Genomic DNA, 14,315 nt, shown 5'->3' on the forward strand with positions numbered 1-14,315 from the left:
GTGGTGGCGCACGCCTTTGATCCCAGCACTCGGGAGGCAGAGCCAGGCGGATCTCTGTGAGTTCGAGGCCAGCCTGGTCTCCAAAGCGAGTTCCAGGAAAGGCGCAAAGCTACACAGAGAAACCCTGTCTCGAAAAACCAAAAAAAAAAAAGAGATCAAGAGTTGGAGTTCTATAGACCCCTGGCCTAGATGTTCACTCAAACCCCTTGGGGGTACATATGCCCCAGCTGTTAATGTTGTTAATAATAGTAACAATAACTGGGCAACGTCCTGTATTTACCTAATGCTTTTCTCCAGGGAGCTCAACTAATCTTTCCCTCATCTCCAGAAGGAAGGGAAGGACCAAGGCGATGAAGGACAAGTGAGCTATTGCAGCCACACTCCCGAATACAAGCACCCTTTGTCCTGCAGGATAAACACAGTCCTTGGTACTGCAGATGTGAGTGCTAATGAAGTAGAGAGGCGGCGCATTCTCTGAGGTCCAAGACCCATGATGTAAAAACGTTTGCTGAAATTAGAGCAGTTGTGAGGTGACAGTCCCCCACATCAAGGTATTACATCTGGTGGTTGTTATTTTGAGACAGGGTCTCACTGTGTAGCTCTGGCTGTCCTGGAACTCACTATGTAGTCCAGGCTGGCCTTGAACTCAGAGATCCACCTGACTCTGCCTCCTGAGCATTGGGATCAAGAGGGTGCACCACTATGCTCAGCTAAGGTATTCCATCTTATCAGCAATAGCATTTGAACGTTAACCCTCAATCTGTGTTTAATTAGTGTGTGTGTGTGTGTGTGTGTGTGTGTGTGTGTGTGTGTGTGTGTGTGTGTGTTTTCAAAAGTTATATGTCTGTGGGCTTGTTAGTAGAGACTAAAGGAAGTTACCGGGAGTCCTGCTTAATCACTCTCCATTGTTCTTGAGACAAGGTTCTCTCACTGAACCTGGAGAGCTAGGTTGGTAGCAAGTCCCAGTGATCCTCCTGTCTCCATACCCCTACCCCAGCCCTGGGGTTACAGATCCACGGACTCAGCCACACTCAGCTTTTTTTTTTTTTTTTTTTTTGGTTTTTCGAGACAGGGTTTCTCTGTGTAGCTTTGCGCCTTTTCCTGGAACTCACTTGGTAGCCCAGGCTGGCCTCGAACTCACAGAGATCCGCCTGTCTCTGCCTCCCGAGTGCTGGGATTAAAGGCGTGCGCCACCACCGCCCGGCTACACACTCAGCTTTTGACATAGTTTCTGGGATCCAAACTAAGGTCCCTATGCTTTCAAAGCCAATGCACTTCCCCCAGGCTGGCATCGTGTAGCCCAGGCTGGCCTTACACTTGCTATGCAGTGGAGGCTGGCCCAGACCTCCTGCTCCTCTTGCCTCCCCCTCCCAAGGCGTGCATCACACCTGGCTCAGTTTTTTCTATATTGTACGCACATTAAGACCTCAAGCCGTAGTATATATTTGAGGTGAGTCTCATTTTTTAACAATGGTCCACTTCCAATTGTTGCCTTAATAATGGCAAACATTATTTTGGCTGTCTTCCTCTTGGACCTCATTACACAGTCACTATTTTAACATCGTAATGGGACTATTGACAGAGACATATGAAGAAGAGGTTCAACTTTGTTTTTTCCTCCTCCTCCTCCTTCTTCTTCTCTTCATTTCTTTTTATCACCCTTTTTCATTTTAAAAAGGTGGGTTTTTTTGCCAGGCAGTGGTGGCACATGCCTTTAATCCCAGCACTCAGGAGGCAGAGCCAGGCGGATCTCTGAGTTTAAGGCCAGCCTGGTCTACAGAGTGAGCTCCAGGACAGGGCCCAAAACTACAGAGAGAAACCTTGTCTGGAAAAAAAAAAAAAAAAAGGTGTTTTTTTCTGTGATGTGTGTGTGTGGTGTGTGCGCATATGTCTGCAGGTGCCAATGCATGCATACCTGGAGGCCAAAGGAGGATGCTGGGTGTCTTCTGTCACTGTCCACCTTATTCTTTCGAGGCAGGGTCCCTCACTGAACCTGGAGCTATGTTAGCAGCCAGCAAGCTCCAATGGCCCTCTCCTGTCTCGGTCCCTCACAGCACCAATATTTCAGGAGCCTCCAACCACATCTACGTCTTTTACACAGGCGAAAGGTTCTAAGTCTCCATGTTGTAAGCACTCTTAGCCACTAAAGCCATCTATCTCCCCAACCCACCCCCCCTTTTTTCTTTCTTCTTTTTGTGTGTATCTGTTTCTGTGTGTGTTCAGGTACACATGCATGTGGAGGGGCTGTATGAAGGCCAGTGTTTGACTTTGGATGTCTTCCTCAGTCATCTTCCACTGTCTTTTTTTTTTTTTTTTTTGGTTTTTCGAGACAGGGTTTCTCTGTGTAACTTTGTGCCTTTCCTGGATCTCGCTCTGTAGACCAGGCTGGCCTCGAACTCACAGAGATCCGCCTGCCTCTGCCTCCCGAGTACTGGGATTAAAGGCGTGCGCCACCACCGCCCGGCCACTGTCTTTTTGAGCAGAGTTTCTCACTAAGCCTGGAGCTGGCTGATTCAGCTAGACTCACAGCTGGCCAGAAAGTGCAGGGATTCTCCTGTGTCTGGGATTATGGGCTCCTGCTGCCACACACGACTTTTTTTTTTTTTTTAAAATGAGTGCTGGAGATCAAATTCAGGTCCTCAAACTTGCATGGTTAGTACATCTCCTCAACCTTTCTTTCTCTTCCCCTCCCTCCCCTCCCATTTGCTTCCTTCCTTCCTTCCTTTTAATAGGGTCTCATTATATAGCCCTGGCTGGCCTGAACCTTGCTGTGTAGACCAGGCTGGGTTCAAACTTGTGGTACCCCTCTGCTTCTCCCAAGTGGGGAGAGACCACCACACCAAGCTTGCCATTTTCTTGTGTGCTAGCATTTCCTGAATTTAGATGATCTTTATCTGCAGTTTCTTGGCAAGAATCTCTTGAAGTCATTTTTCTGTTTGCAAAGATTGATTTAGCTCAAGCCCAATAGTAATAGATATGTCATTTATAACGCAGCATAAACTATGATGTTTTACCATCTTTCTGACTACAATTCAGGAGCAAGGGAACCTTCCTGGCCCTTCTGGGGTGTCTCTCATCTCCGCTCCCAGAGGAGGCTCCACCTGCCATACAAAGCCAGTGAGTCCACGTCCAGCTATACATTAAAACAGTAATAGGGGCTCAGTGGTAGAGCTATGAGTTCTCAAACTCATCTTTACAAATAGTGATGGTTAGCTGGGTATGGTGGTACACGCCTTTAATCCCAGCACTCAGGAAGCAAGTGGAGCTCTGTGAGTTTGAGGCCAGCCTGGTCTACATAGTAAGTTCCAGGGCAGCCAGGGCTATGAAGAGAGACCCTGTCAAAAAAAGAAAAAAAAAAGTGACGGTTGCCGAAGTCTGAAGGGAATCCTCTGCCTCTGTCACTTCCACCTTCTCCGAATCCCCTACCCCCAGCCCCCAGGCGCCTGGCCATCTCAGCCTCCTCCTGAAACTTGCCTTTCTGTAAGATTCTTTGTAACCCTTTCTCCCTGGTCTCCAGTAAGGAGGCGACAACATGTCCAGCTGAGGGGCCATACATCATGGAGATTTCTCATTTCTCCTGTCATCCTTCCAAGTTGCTCTGCTTCCTAAGAACCTTCTTTTCTGTCTCTTGCCTGGCCATAGCTGGGGCCATTTGGCTCGCTGGCTTCCCTGTCACAATCCTCTCCCCCTCTCATTTACCCTCCACAGTGAAATCGTCCAACACACACGCTTGATTCGGGTGCCACCTTCGGAAGTCTCCTTTCACCTCATGCCTGTACTATAAGGTACAAAAGCTGCTGTCATTGTCACAGTGCTGGAGTTTTAACCCAGGGCCTCAAGTGCGTTAGGGGAGGGGACTGGCTTTGAGTTACACCCTAACCTCTAAAGTGCAAACTATTTTTATATATGATTTATTTTTTCTTTTGAGATAGGGTCTCTCTCCATAGTCCTGGCTGTCGTTCTCTGTGAAAGGCCACCCGTTGGCATTAGTGTCTTGAGAGCTTCTCTCCTGGGCTGGAGAGATGGCTCAGTGGTTAGAAACACTGGCTGCTCTTCCAGAGGTCTGAGTTCAATTCCCAGCACCTACATGGCAGCTCACAACCGTCTATAACTGTGGTCCTATAGGATCCGACGCCCTCTTCTGGTGTGCAGATGTACATGCAGACAAAACACCCATATAAAAACATCCAATAATGCCGGTAGTGGCGCATGCCTTTAATCCCAGCACTGGGGAGACAGAGCCAGGTGGATCTCGGTGAGTTCGAGGCCAGCCTGGTCTGCAGAGTGAGAGCCAGGACAGGCACCAAAAACTACACAGAGAAACCCTGTCTCGAAAAACAAACGAACAAACAAAACAAAAAAATCCAGTTACATAAAATAAAAAATTTTTAAAAAGAGCTTCTCTCCCACCTGCACTGCCCTCCATGACACACCTCCCCCTCTACACACACCGTAGCCAGCTTTAAGAAGCATCTTGTCGGGACCAGTAGCTTTGATTAGCTCTCTTAATCCTCCCCACAATGCTACTAGGCCACCACCTACAGCCATCTACTTTCCACAGATGAGGAAACAGAAGCATGAGAGAGTTAGTTAGGCACTGGTCCAGGGTCATGCAGCTGGTAGAGGAGAGTCAGGTTTCCTGCATCCAGGAGCCCTGATCTGTACCTCTGCGGCACCGACACCATGCTGCCTCGGTTCGGCAATCCACCTCACAGTTCCCCCTTCCCCACGAAGAGCAGGTGAGGTTCCAGGTCAGCTAAATACCCTTCCTACTCTCCCCAGGGTGGAGGGGCTAGTAGTTCTGTGGCTCTCCCTTCCCAGAGACTATAACAAGGATGACAGGCTCCTCCTCCGAGCCTCCAAGGACCATCATTGACCTGAAGGTCTCTGCTTGTCCATCTCAAATCTGGGTCAAGACTTTTTATGGGGATCTGAATCCGGGTCTCAGTGGACCCAAATCATTTGTCTGGGAGAACCTGCCTGAACGCAAGGATACCTGCATAGAGTGCCCCGGAACCTCCACCTGATCCACTCTCAGCCATTAAGAACACCTCCGTCTTTGGGGATTTTTCTCTAGACTGCCTCCCCGCACTTCCTTCCTGTGCTTCTTTCTCTTTACAACGAGGCTGGGTATTTTTAACCTGAGGTTTCCATTTATCTCTTGTCTGTCTGGTGGGGACTGGGCAGAGTGGGGGTTCTAGCATGCGGACAGGGCTGGGAGTAGCTGGCCAATCACCACTGCTGAGCCCAGCCTCTACCCTGATCTCTGCACGGAGCTCTCCCTGGCTTTTGAAATGAATGCTTGTACCATGGCTCTGGGGCAGAGCTTTGGAAACGGCCTAGGATACCAGAGAAGCTCACACCAGCGCGGTGTTGTCAAGACTGTATGTGCTACGTGAAGGCCAAGGAACACCTTGGACCTCCTGCTCCTGCATCCCTGGAACAGCTTGTCCACTTTCCTGATCTTCGTTATGAGCATGGTAGCCATTAGGGACTTTCAGAGCAACTGCCTCAAGGACCCCCTCCTCTCTCCCTTCCTCCCTTGGTTCGAGGGAATTGAACCCAGAGCCTTGAGCTCAAGGCCCTGCACTGAGCCACACATCCAGATCTTGCTTCAGTCTTTTGTGACCTAGCTCAGAGAGTACCATGCTCCCTCCTAGCCCCTCCGCACACATCTGCTTCCACATTGCCTTCCCTCAGCCCCATCCTGGCACACCCGTCCGTCATTCCTACCACATCCTCCCTCTCGTCTATCCTCGCCGGCATGGAGCTCCACATCCTTCCACACCTGTCTCACTTCTCTGCACCCAGGTGCTCAATGAAGAAACTTTTATCCAAAGTCCAAACAACCACAAAGAAAAGATGACTGGGTGTTTAGAATTTTGTAGTGTGTGTGTGTGTGTGTGTGTGTGTGTGTGTGTGTGTGTGTGTGTGTGTGTTTCTTTCCATATCCAGTTTTCTTTCTTTCTTTTTTCTTTTCTTGGTATTTTTCAAGACAGGGTTTCTCTGTGTAGCTTTGCGCCTTTCCTGGAACTCGCTCTGTAGACCAGGCTGGCCTCGAACTCACAGAGATCCGCCTGCCTCTGCCTCCTGAGTGCTGGGATTAAAGGCGTGCGCCACCACCGCCCGGCCCCAGTTTTCTTAAAGAACGAAACAATAACAACTAAACAGGTTGATAGCAGAGAGGTTTCTTTCCCCTCCCTCTCCTCCTCTTCCTTCTTCTTCTTTCTTTTTATAACTGACAGTGACTCAACCCAGGCTGCCAGGCCCACATCTAATGTTCTCCAAGGTAATTGATAGTCATAAAGATTGCCTGAGGCTCTATGGTATCCTACTTTGTACTGAGTCATGCTGTAAAGGATTAGATATGTGTTCAACATTGTGTTTATGTCTGACAGTAGCTTTTTAAATTGTATTTATTTATTTTATGTAGCGTGGCTGTTTTGTCTGCTTCTATGTTTGGGTACCACGTGCATGAATACCCACAGAGGCCAGAAGAGAGCATCGTATCCCCTAGCACTGGAGTTACAGAGGATTGTTAACCAACCCGTGGCTGCTGGAACAAGAACCAGAGTCGGCTGGAAGAGCAACAAGCAAGCCCTCTTAACTGATGAGCCATCTCTCCATCCCCTCTGGCGGTATTTGTAAAAATTGTAGTTCCTTTTGAGCATTCACCCTCTGTCTGGTGTCTTAGGGACTTTTCAGTTAGGCAGCCTATCTCCCACGTGGGCTGGTGGCGTTCGGGACTTGTTGACGGCACCAAATATCTGCAGTTCTCATCTCCAGTCTCCACCCCGGCCACACCTCTGTCTCACACTCTTGTAACTGTCCTCACCACTCCCTCTGGCTGCCCCATAGTCCCACGGAGCCATGCTTTCTGGTCTCGTTGGGACCCGGCTCTGTTTGGTGCACCTTTGGCGATTGGTTTCATCTGCAAACATTAATTGAGCGTCCCGGGGAACAGAGAGAGCCGTGTGGGGCAAACACTGAGAAAAGCACGAGAAAATATGTCAGTGCTACCTCTAGGGAGAGCACATTCTCATGAAGCGGTACTGTCACCTGGAGAGCTGCCTCACCAAAGTTCGGAGGTGCCTACATTAGAGAGGTGCAGGCTAAGGGGACCCGAGCAGAGTTAGGTTTATCAGAAAAGCCTTCCCATGGGCAGATTGGAGCTAGACCTTCGCTGTCAGGAATGCTGGCCAACCTGAGCAAACAGGCACGCGCGTAGTAGGGAACCCATCCTGGCTGTGGGACCCAAATTCCTTGTCACCTCCCCCAGGAAGGTGCCTTCTGAATCCTAAGCTGCTCCTTCCTCTCTGGGTTGACTGGCTCATAAAGACTGGGGGCCAGCCTCACCAAGGAGGAAGTGGGCCGGCTTCCTGTTTGTTTGTGACTTTCAGAGCTGCGGGGCACAGCCATGTACAGCAATCAAACAGAACACCCTGGTCTGAGCCCAGAGTCCCGGGGAGCTTGTCTGCCCGCCAGCACAGCTCGGCAGCTAGGCGTCTCAGCCCTGCATCCCAGAGCGGCAGGCACTCAGGAGGGCTAAGCCTGCAGATCAGGAAGGCGGCAGCAACTTGCTCAAAGAGGAGGCCAAAGCCACGGATTCATAATGCTAAGCCACTGGGAAGCTGGAGGCCCAGAGCAATGCTGTCGTCCTCAACCCAAAGGTCATTTCCTGGAAGAGACCCTGGGTGCAATCCTGGGGTCTTTTTAAGAGCCAGACAGCAAGTGTGAGATTTTCTTAGCAACAGTAAAAGCCAACTAGAGACAACAAAAACGAACAAACAAACCCTTCGTGAGTCCACACGAGGAAAAGAGGACCTGAGTTTGAGTCCCCAGACCCTACAGTGAGAGAACTGACTGGTTTGGTTTGGTTTTGGTTTTGGAGTCAGGGTTTCTCTGTGTAACAGCCTTGGCTGTCCTGGGACTCAGAGATCCGCCTGCCTCTGCCTCCAGAGCACTGAGATTAAAGGTGTGCTCCACCACCACACTGAATCTTGAAAGTTCTCCACATGGGGGCTGTGGCATGCACAAACACTCCCCCATCCCTCTCTGTCTTTGTCTCTGTCTCTTTCTGTCTGTCTGTCTGTCTGTCTCTCTCTCTCTCACACACACACACACACCAGTGTAATGTAAATAGCACAGAAAGACTAGAAAAAGTGAAAGTCCTTCCAACCATTTCTCTATCACAGTTCCTCTCCAAATAACTTGATTGCTTAAATCTCCCCCACACACATACAAAAATATCACTCAGTAGTGCGTATATTTAACTCTTGGCCTCTGTGTCTTTTTGTAATTATTTGCAGAAAAGATCAGATTTATAGTACCTGATTATCCTTCTCCTTTCAAAAACAAATATTTATCATGATTTATGTGTGTGTGTAACGTGTGTGTGATATTTGTGTAATGTATGTGAAATGTGTGGTGTGTGTGTGTGTGTGTGTGTGTGTGATGTGTGTGTGTAAAATATCACCTGTCCATTCTGTTTTCTATTTTACATTTCACCATGTTGTTGAGAATCAGGAATATTAAGCTGTTGGAATTCTTCTAGACTTGCAGGATGAAGCAGGGCGGCGCTGGGGTCAGTGATTCCCTGAGAGCGTGGCAGGGAGGAGGTAGCAGCAACACTTCACTTTCAGACCTGAACACATTAGTCACGGTGTAGGGGATCCCACATTCTGCTTTGTGGATCCCTGACGGCAGAAGTCCAAACCCTCCAGCCATTTGGCTCCCTTCCAACCACTCCCTTTCTGTTTCTTCCCCTTTTCAGCTCCTCATAGCTTAACTTTTGGCCTGAGCCAGATAATAAAGAACAGAAACCTGAAGGAAAAAGAAGAGAATCAATACTATAAAGTCCTTTAATACAGACGACCTGACCACCTGCCATGTGGACTAGGCCTTTTTAAAAATTTAATTATTTATGTGTGTGGGTTTTTATTGTTGTTTGGTTCTGCATGTGTATCTGTCTGTGCACCACATGTGTGCCTGGTACCTGGCATCTGCTTCCCTGGGACTGGAGTTACAGATGTTTGTAAGCCACCTTATGGGTGCTAGGAACCAAAAGTGCATCCTTTGGAAGAGCAGCCAGTGCCCTTAACTGCTGAGCTCTTTCTCCAGCCCCTGGACTGAGCTTCTTGAGAAAAGACCAGTGTCCTATCTGCATTTTCATTCCCTGAAACACCTAGCCTAGGACTGCACCTAGTAAGTGTGCATAAAACTTGCTGGATGAATGGATAAACAAACTCATATATACCTGGGTGTATATATATATATAGCATTTGCCTTTTCAGGTCTATCCATTTATAAAAACACCCACAAGATTGCAAGTCCAGCCTCCTTAAGCCCTTGGCCTATAAGATTTAATTGTGGCCCTCCTCCCAGGTGTTTTGGGAAATCGCAAGGAAAACTCTGGTGTCTCAGAAAGAAATCTGATGTTCCTTCCGTGTCCTATAAATTCATTAACAACTGAATAAGCTCCCTCAAACTGACCTCAAGCTACTAAAACCTGAGCAATCAGCACCCTGATAGCCTCACTGGTCTAAAAATGGGTGAGACCAGAGCTGCCTGGAGGTTTGGTTCTTCCTGGTAGAAACGTGGGTAGCACCGGTTCGGCTCATGGTTAGGACACTTCGTATATTTACAGCCACAGATGCCCAGGGGGTTCTCTATCAGGAAGTCATCTGCAGAGGGTTACCTCAACCTATTTGCTTATCTTCAGCGCTGACTAGAACAGATGAATCTCTTTCTGAACATCTTGTTCCTGTCACCCAGCCTGGAATCCGCGATGGCAGTCACGCTGCTGCCATCTGGTGGAGAAGAGCCGCCATAGTCACGCCTGGCTCAAGGTTTGGCGCTTATGAGGGTGACTTCTGAGAAGAAACACTGGATTCCAAGCTGGTCCAGCACAGAACCTTCCCACAAACAACAGCAGCGTCTAAGACCTCCTTGGGAGGTAGAAACACTCTGCAATGTTCTGGTGGCGAGCACTTCCACGTCTTCATCCTTCAACAGCACCGTCAATACGGAGATGTTAGCCAGCTTCTTGTTGCTGCAGCAAAACACCCGAGAAAAATCAGCTTAAGGAAGAAAAGGTTTACTCGGGCTCAGAGTTTCTGAGGTGTCAGTCTATGGCCGGCTGGGTCCATTGCTTTCAGGTCTGTGATGAGGCAGAAACATCAAAACAGTGGAGGGACGCTATCACCTCATAACAGTTGGGGAGAGTTGAGGGGGAGAGGAGAGGAGAGCCAGACACACGCCCACGCTGATGGACTTCCTCCAATGAGGCCTCACTGCCTAGTTTCCACTGTCTCCCGATGTCATTAAATTGAGAATCCATTAATGGATTAACCTTGTGTGTGTCTGTCTGTGTACATGTGTGTAAAGTTGTACTCACCTACCAGGCTGTGTGCAGAGACTAAAGGGGTATGTTCAAGTCTGGTGTCCTGCTCTATTACTCTGGATTTCCTTAAGATAAGGGTGTTTCACTGAACCTGGAGCTTGCTATTTATTAGTTATTTTTTGGCTAGGCTGGTGGCCCACAACCCCAGCAATTGTTGTGTCTCTGTCCAAGCCCACGCTAAGGTTACAGGCACTAGTAATGATGCTTGCCTTTTTGTAGGGATGCTGGGGATTTGAACTCAAGCTTTCATGCCTATGTAGAAAGTCCATCAGTTCCCCCAAATCACACCTTTGGACATCACAATGGGAACTGAACCTTCAATGCAGGAGCCTCTTATATCCAAGTGATGACAGTCATATCCTCAGGGGTTTTTGTTGTAGATAATGTTGCTTGTTTTGATTTTAATATGCGGTACTGCAGGTGGAATAATGTGGTGGTATTTTACTTGTACTGAAATGTGATTTTAATTGTATGTTAATAAATAAAGTTGCCTGGGGATCAGAGCTATTAGAGCCATAGCAAGTGCGTGGCGGCGGTGGCGCACGCCTTTAAGGACCTGCAGGGCGGGTACATTCAGGCAGTGACGAGGCAGTCACGTGTTTGGGTTTACAACCAATGAGAAGGCAGAAGAGCTAGACTATATAAAGACATACACACAGGAAGTAGGCCCCTTTCGGAGAGCTCTCTTGGCTGAAGAGGATCGCTGAATCAGGAAGGGTGAGGCTCTTAGCTCTGACCTCTTGGCTTTCTTCTCTGAATTGGCTCTGTGTTTCTTATTTAATAAGACGGTTGGTTACATCTACATTATCCCCAAGCCTTGTGCATGCTAAACAAATGCTCTCCCCATGAGCTACATCTCCAGACTTCTCTGTTTTATTTTATTTTTTATTTTTTTTTTGTTGGTTTTTTTCGAGACAGGGTTTCTCTGTAGTTTTGCGCCTTTCCTGGAACTCACTTTGTAGACCAGGCTGGCCTCGAACTCACAGAGATCCTCCTGCCTCTGCCTCCCGAGTGCTGGGATTAAAGGCGTGCGCCACCATCGCCCGGCTTATTTTTATTTATTAAAAAACAAAACAAACAAAAGCAAAACCCAGGGGCTGGAGTGGTTAAGAGCACTGACTGCTCTTCCTGAGGACCTGGGTTCAGTTTCCAGCACCCACATGGTGGTTCAGAACTGTCTGTAACTCCAGTTCCAGGGGATCCAATGCAGGCAAAACACCAATGCACATAAAATAAAAATAAATAAATCAAGCCAAGTGGTGGTGGCACACGCCTTTAATCCCAGCACTCGGGAGGCAGAGGCAGGCGGATCTCTGTGAGTTTGATGCCAGCCTGGGCTACAGAGTGAGTTCCAGGAAAGGCACCAAAACTACACAGAGAAACCCTGTCTCGATAAATAAATAAATAAATAAATAAATAAATAAATAAATAAATAAATAAATAAATAAATAAATAAATGATAAATAAATAAATAAATAAATAAATAATAAAAAGGGTAAACACATTTAAAAAAAAAACCAGGATGAAGAATTTATAAAATTGACCAGAGATCTCTCAAGAGCCAGAATTCCACCCCAAATCTCTCCAGTTCTACAACTTTCCCTCTAGTCGGAGCTGCCTTCCAGAGTGAGAATGTGGGCATCCCCACCTAGTGGACATCTTCATCCTGGCAGCAGGCATGGCTCCAGGTCACTGGCGTGAAGAGGCTTCAAAGGAGAAGGTACTTACTGCTCTGCATCCCGCTCAGTCCAGTCTAGCTGGTGACAAAACTGTGCTCACCAGAGGCAGGAAGGGTCATGCCAGCACCCGAGAGTGCAAAGAAAGGATTTCCCTGCCAAGATGCCCCAACACTGAAACAGCTGAGAGCTGAGAGGCTAGGAACAACACCAGACAGTGTGTAGACATCTGGACTTCTCCGATGACTCTGCTACCCGGATCCTGTGGGATGCCAGACAAGACCCCTGGCCCTCCACACCTAAAGGAAAAGGGTTCCCAAGGAGCTAAAAGCTCCCTGTTCAGTTCCATGCTGTCTGGGATGTCAGTGGAGTACAGTTAGATAGAGGAGTCTTGGAGGAAAGACGTGCCAGAGAGGACCTTGACAAAGGCAGAGGGTAAGGGGAAAATCCCCCCAAATTGCAAAAGATCATGTCTGGCACAATCCACCATAAAGAGTTTCTGCGGGTTCTCTTTGGGTCTCTGACTGTCTCAGATGGACATAACCTTAGCTAGAGGCTGGAGCTTCACCCTGACTTTTGGGGTTCAGGGAGCTCATCACTGCCCTTGTCTCCATCCTAGGCTGTGGCTTCTTCCTGCATCCTCAGATGGTCCAGCAGCAAATAATTCCCAGAGGACAGAGCCATGGAAGTAAAGGCATTTGACCCACACCTAGAGCTCCTCAGACCTACTGGAGACTATGGGGTTCCTCTTCCTTCCTAACCCCTATTTGCTCCCCATTCTCCATCCAGTGCCTTGGACATGTGCACAAACCAGTGAAGAGCAGATGGTGTAGGTCTGTATGCCACAGCCTCCATGTAACTGCTCCTCAGACCATTGTAGCCTTGGACACAATCAAGGGCCCTGGTGACAATCCACTGTATCTAACAACTCCCCGTAGGGCCTGAGGCCTGCAGACTCCAGAGCTCTTCCCAACTCAAGGGTCAGCCATGTTTTCTAGAAAGGGACAGTATTTTAGACTCTGTGGGCCACAGGGCTCTGCTGCACCCCTTCAGTGCTGCGGTTGGAGCACTGAGGAGCATAGACAGCTGTGCCCCAAACAAATTCAGCTACAGACATTAAACTTGGACATTTTCACATGTCACAAAATATTATCCTTTGATTTCCCTCTCCAACCTTTTAAATGTATAGAAACATCCTAGCTTGGGAGCTACACGTGGTTATATTGGCTTACAGGTGACGGTTTACCAACTCCGAAGAACTTACAGCTCTTGCAGCCCAATTTAGATGGTCCCAGCCTTTCACAGCTCATGGCTTCTCCAGCTGATCAGGCTGTTTTTCTCATCTCCCAGGATGACAACGGCCTTATGCTCCCCCCTAGTTAGTCCTGCCATTCTGGCTCACCTGCTCTTCAGCAGTAGCTGGACTAGAGGAGACTGTAGAGAAACTCCTTCCTCCACCTATCCAGTGTCAAAGGCAAGGGTGTTCTTTTCTAGCTACAAACTAGGCCCAGTGTATCCCCATCCATTCTCTCTGCCAGCTCTGTTCATCTGGGCTTTGCCAAGGTACCCAAGCATCTACTAGCCCAGGGCGAGCATCATGACTCCTTTTCTGCTCAATTCTCAACCCTGGTGTTGCCAGAGCTCCAGGCTCTTCTTTATAAAGGGACACATCATATATGAGATAGGCTTCAATGAGGCTAGCCGGGAGGGAAGTTCCAGAGTAGGGGTTGTAGGCTGGGCTCGAGGTAGGGAGAGGGCAGGGATCAAAGGAGAATACAGCAGAGAGGTGGGCAGGTGACCACAGAGGGTCAGTCCCTGCTCACATAGGCACCACATGGAGGAGGGGTAATTCTCAGGAACTGAAGGGTGCTATTAGCAGGTATCCTGCCCGACTCAGGAGCCGATGCAGAGCAGCTTGACGTAACTGAGTGTGGTTGGTGCACTGCCGTGTACCTCCAGCACTTGGGAGATGACAGCAGAAGGATGATGACTTACTTCATGGTCATCCTCAGCTACACTGTGAGTTTGAGGCCAGCCTGGGATACCTGAGACCTTGCCTCAAACACAAGCAGACTAAAACCCTAGCAAGAGCCTTAGCTTCCAGCTCTCCCTTCTAACTCAGCTCCCTGAGCTCTGTTCCTTTTTCCACTCATTTGACAAACACCAATTCCCGTAGGGACCAGTCACTCCCAGGGCAAGAAGAGGAAGGGTTCCCTGGCCTACTGTAGGGTAGAGGA

This window comes from Peromyscus californicus, unplaced genomic scaffold (assembly GCF_007827085.1).
Source record: "Peromyscus californicus insignis strain IS unplaced genomic scaffold, ASM782708v3 Scaffold_3__1_contigs__length_106647218, whole genome shotgun sequence".
Taxonomy (NCBI): Eukaryota; Metazoa; Chordata; class Mammalia; order Rodentia; family Cricetidae; genus Peromyscus; species Peromyscus californicus.